Source organism: Phyllobates terribilis, unplaced genomic scaffold (genome assembly GCF_046119375.1).
Source record: "Phyllobates terribilis strain yellow unplaced genomic scaffold, ASM4611937v1 Scaffold_4__5_contigs__length_816908805, whole genome shotgun sequence".
Lineage (NCBI taxonomy): Eukaryota > Metazoa > Chordata > Amphibia > Anura > Dendrobatidae > Phyllobates > Phyllobates terribilis.
Window position 1 is genome coordinate 691,314,725 of NW_027362764.1, and position 5,000 is coordinate 691,319,724.

The 5,000-nt window shown below is 54.3% G+C and overlaps 3 non-coding genes across 3 annotated transcripts; all 3 read left to right on the forward strand.

The window, feature by feature from the left end:
• The first annotated feature begins 57 nt into the window (after nt 1–57).
• On the forward strand, nt 58–176 carry LOC141266526 (5S ribosomal RNA). Its single transcript, XR_012320561.1, has one exon. It is a non-coding gene; the product is annotated as a 5S ribosomal RNA (ribosomal RNA).
• Nucleotides 177–1,882: 1,706 nt separating this feature from the next.
• LOC141266528 (5S ribosomal RNA) lies at nt 1,883–2,001 on the forward strand. The gene has a single exon (XR_012320563.1). It is a non-coding gene; the product is annotated as a 5S ribosomal RNA (ribosomal RNA).
• A 1,706-nt stretch (nt 2,002–3,707) lies between these two features.
• On the forward strand, nt 3,708–3,826 carry LOC141267096 (5S ribosomal RNA). The gene has a single exon (XR_012321111.1). It is a non-coding gene; the product is annotated as a 5S ribosomal RNA (ribosomal RNA).
• The last annotated feature ends 1,174 nt before the right edge of the window (nt 3,827–5,000 follow it).

The window sequence follows — 5,000 nt, forward strand, 5'->3', positions numbered from 1 at the left end:
GGGCAGCCGGCAACCGGACGTCAAAGTGGAAAAGCAGCAAGTGAGAGGTCTGTCTCTGCCTACGGCCACACCACCCTGAACACGCCCGATCTTGTCTGATCTCGGAAGCCAAGCAGGGTCAGGCCTGGTTAGTACTTGGATGGGAGACCGCCTGGGAATACCAGGTGCTGTAGGCTTTTGCTTTTTCTTACTTCCACCAGCAGGGGTCACTCTCCTCTATGTCTTTTTTCCATTCATTTTTTCACAAGCGCACACATGCTCCTTTCTTCTTTTCATTTGCTTTCTCTCTTGCGCTATTTAATCCTTGCAAAATACCAGCATCCTTCTCATCACCGTGGGCCTCCAGCATTGTTGCTTATTTACTTTTAATACTAGGCTTCTTTTCACCAGGACCAGCGACTCCCGCATGACTGGAGGCAACCACCGCTGACCTGGAGGCAACCACCGGTAACCTGGAGGCCAGTTTACAGCACAACCCAAGCAAAACACCTTTGCAGGCCACACAACCCCCCCGAAGAGCAGCTCAAATTCACTCGCAACCATCTCACCCTCTTCCTTCATTCACTCATGGGCGTTTCGCTCCACCCCAAGTTGCGGGTCCAGCTTGCTCTTTCTGTCACATCCCCGCGATGAACGGTTTAGCCTGCAGGAGACCCTGCGCCGAGCCATTTTTAAACACATCTGATGCGGCAGGTGTTTCATTGCTCAACAAACAACATCTATAGGGACGGCACAGCCTATGCGTCGGTCCTTCGGAGACCGCCCCAGAACGGCCAGAGTTCTCGTCCCCACGCGAGCCTGAGGAAGGCTGGCCGGGCGATGGGCCAAGCAGCGTCTACTGGCCATACCACCTTGGATACGTCCGATCTCGGAAGCAAAGCAGAGATGGGTTCGGAAATACTTGGTTGGGACACCTCCTGAGAACACCAGGTATTGTAGACAATTTTGATGACGTTTTGCCATCTTGCCCAGCTCGGCTAACATTGAGTGGCGCCTTGCTGGACACCGACCTTACGTAAAGTAGAGGCTGGAAGTCGCAAGCCTCCCAAGCCCCCCAAGACCTCTAAGATAAGGACGCAACCCCGCCGCCTCTACCAGGCCTCACACCGAGCTCCTTGCCACAGCTAGGAGTGCTTATTGACCCCGCAGCCGGCCGTATGCAAATGATGGCGTTAAAAGCATCTCGCGCTGTGAAGGGGCCAGGCTTTCAGCAGCTGCCCAGGGGATGGTTTTAGAGGGCGACCGCCTAACGAGGGCCAGCAGAAGTAACGTCTTCTTCTTCAAAGAAGCTTGTGTAACTAACCCAATCAGACAGCTGCCCAGGAGCTAACCTCAGTGCTAGGAAGGAGCGGGAGGGAATTGAGGGGGTGGTTCCTGCTAAGGCCCTGAAATAATAATAAGAGAGGCAGGAGAGTCTGACGCATGGTGGCGGAAAAGCTGCAGGTGCAAATAGGGAATGTGGTCTCGTGCGAGCAACTTGTGCATGCTCGCTGTGTGTGAGTGTGCGCTTCCTAGGTACGGCGCGCTGCAGACAGTCAAAAGGGTTGCTCCCTTTCATTAAAAGTTAATCCCTGGCTGCAGGCTATTAGAAAGCAACTAACCGCGCTCTACTCACCCTACCCAGGTCTACCGGTGAGTCTCGCCGCTGCTCCCGGCCTGTGGCATTGGCCGCGACGCTGACGTTCCGTCGACAGCGCGGCAGCCGATCAGTGAGCTCAGCGGCTGTGAGCGGGGCGTTCTGTCTACAAGACCTTTTTAAGGAGCCAGCAAAAAAGTGAAGAGAAAAGAAAGCACAAAAGCACCTTGTCTTACTAAGCACTGGAAAGGGCAGCCGGCAACCGGACGTCAAAGTGGAAAAGCAGCAAGTGAGAGGTCTGTCTCTGCCTACGGCCACACCACCCTGAACACGCCCGATCTTGTCTGATCTCGGAAGCCAAGCAGGGTCAGGCCTGGTTAGTACTTGGATGGGAGACCGCCTGGGAATACCAGGTGCTGTAGGCTTTTGCTTTTTCTTACTTCCACCAGCAGGGGTCACTCTCCTCTATGTCTTTTTTCCATTCATTTTTTCACAAGCGCACACATGCTCCTTTCTTCTTTTCATTTGCTTTCTCTCTTGCGCTATTTAATCCTTGCAAAATACCAGCATCCTTCTCATCACCGTGGGCCTCCAGCATTGTTGCTTATTTACTTTTAATACTAGGCTTCTTTTCACCAGGACCAGCGACTCCCGCATGACTGGAGGCAACCACCGCTGACCTGGAGGCAACCACCGGTAACCTGGAGGCCAGTTTACAGCACAACCCAAGCAAAACACCTTTGCAGGCCACACAACCCCCCCGAAGAGCAGCTCAAATTCACTCGCAACCATCTCACCCTCTTCCTTCATTCACTCATGGGCGTTTCGCTCCACCCCAAGTTGCGGGTCCAGCTTGCTCTTTCTGTCACATCCCCGCGATGAACGGTTTAGCCTGCAGGAGACCCTGCGCCGAGCCATTTTTAAACACATCTGATGCGGCAGGTGTTTCATTGCTCAACAAACAACATCTATAGGGACGGCACAGCCTATGCGTCGGTCCTTCGGAGACCGCCCCAGAACGGCCAGAGTTCTCGTCCCCACGCGAGCCTGAGGAAGGCTGGCCGGGCGATGGGCCAAGCAGCGTCTACTGGCCATACCACCTTGGATACGTCCGATCTCGGAAGCAAAGCAGAGATGGGTTCGGAAATACTTGGTTGGGACACCTCCTGAGAACACCAGGTATTGTAGACAATTTTGATGACGTTTTGCCATCTTGCCCAGCTCGGCTAACATTGAGTGGCGCCTTGCTGGACACCGACCTTACGTAAAGTAGAGGCTGGAAGTCGCAAGCCTCCCAAGCCCCCCAAGACCTCTAAGATAAGGACGCAACCCCGCCGCCTCTACCAGGCCTCACACCGAGCTCCTTGCCACAGCTAGGAGTGCTTATTGACCCCGCAGCCGGCCGTATGCAAATGATGGCGTTAAAAGCATCTCGCGCTGTGAAGGGGCCAGGCTTTCAGCAGCTGCCCAGGGGATGGTTTTAGAGGGCGACCGCCTAACGAGGGCCAGCAGAAGTAACGTCTTCTTCTTCAAAGAAGCTTGTGTAACTAACCCAATCAGACAGCTGCCCAGGAGCTAACCTCAGTGCTAGGAAGGAGCGGGAGGGAATTGAGGGGGTGGTTCCTGCTAAGGCCCTGAAATAATAATAAGAGAGGCAGGAGAGTCTGACGCATGGTGGCGGAAAAGCTGCAGGTGCAAATAGGGAATGTGGTCTCGTGCGAGCAACTTGTGCATGCTCGCTGTGTGTGAGTGTGCGCTTCCTAGGTACGGCGCGCTGCAGACAGTCAAAAGGGTTGCTCCCTTTCATTAAAAGTTAATCCCTGGCTGCAGGCTATTAGAAAGCAACTAACCGCGCTCTACTCACCCTACCCAGGTCTACCGGTGAGTCTCGCCGCTGCTCCCGGCCTGTGGCATTGGCCGCGACGCTGACGTTCCGTCGACAGCGCGGCAGCCGATCAGTGAGCTCAGCGGCTCTGAGCGGGGCGTTCTGTCTACAAGACCTTTTTAAGGAGCCAGCAAAAAAGTGAAGAGAAAGGAAAGCACAAAAGCACCTTGTCTTACTAAGCACTGGAAAGGGCAGCCGGCAACCGGACGTCAAAGTGGAAAAGCAGCAAGTGAGAGGCCTGTCTCTGCCTACGGCCACACCACCCTGAACATGCTGGATCTTGTCTGATCTTGGAAGCTAAGCAGGGTTGGGCCTGGTTAGTACTTGGATGGGAGACCGCCTGGGAATACCAGGTGCTGTAGGCTTTTGCTTTTTCTTACTTCCACCAGCAGGGATCACTCTCCTCTATGCCTTTTTTCAATTCCTTTTTTCACAAGCGCACACATGCTCCTTTCTTCTTTTCATTTGCTTTCTCTCTTGCGCTATTTAATCCTTGCAAAATACCAGCATCCTTCTCATCACCGTGGGTCTCCAGCATTGTTGCTTATTTACTTTTAATACTAGGCTTCTTTTCACCAGGACCAGCGACTCCCGCATGACTGGAGGCAACCACCGGTAACCTGGAGGCCAGTTTACAGCACAACCCAAGCAAAACACCTTTGCAGGCCACACGACCCCCCCGAAGAGCAGCTCAAATTCACTCGCAACCATCTCACCCTCTTCCTTCATTCACTCCTGGGCGTTTCGCTCCACCCCAAGTTGCGGGTCCAGCTTGCTCTTTCTGTCACATCCCCGCGATGAACGGTTTAGCCTGCAGGAGACCCTGCGCCGAGCCATTTTTAAACACATCTGATGCGGCAGGTGTTTCATTGCTCAACAAACAACACCTATAGGGACGGCACAGCCTATGCATCGGTCCTTCGGAGACCGCCCCAGAACGGCCAGAGTTCTCGTCCCCACGCGAGCCTGAGGAAGGCTGGCCGGGCGATGGGCCAAGCAGCGTCTACTGGCCATACCACCTTGGATACGTCCGATCTCGGAAGCAAAGCAGAGATGGGTTCGGAAATACTTGGTTGGGACACCTCCTGAGAACACCAGGTATTGTAGACAATTTTGATGACGTTTTGCCATCTTGCCCAGCTCGGCTAGCATTGAGTGGCGCCTTGCTGGACACCGACCTTACGTAAAGTAGAGGCTGGAAGTCCCAAGCCTCCCAAGCCCGCCAAGACCTCTAAGATAAGGTCGCAACCCCGCCGCCTCTACCAGGCCTCACACCGAGCTCCTTGCCACGGCTAGGAGTGCTTATTGACCCCGCAGCCGGCCGTATGCAAATGATGGCGTTAAAAGCATCTCGCGCTGTGAAGGGGCCAGGCTTTCAGCAGCTGCCCAGGGGATGGTTTTAGAGGGCGACCGCCTAACGAGGGCCAGCAGAAGTAACGTCTTCTTCTTCAAAGAAGCTTGTGTAACTAACCCAATCAGACAGCTGCCCAGGAGCTAACCTCAGTGCTAGGAAGGAGCGGGAGGGAATTGAGGGGGTGG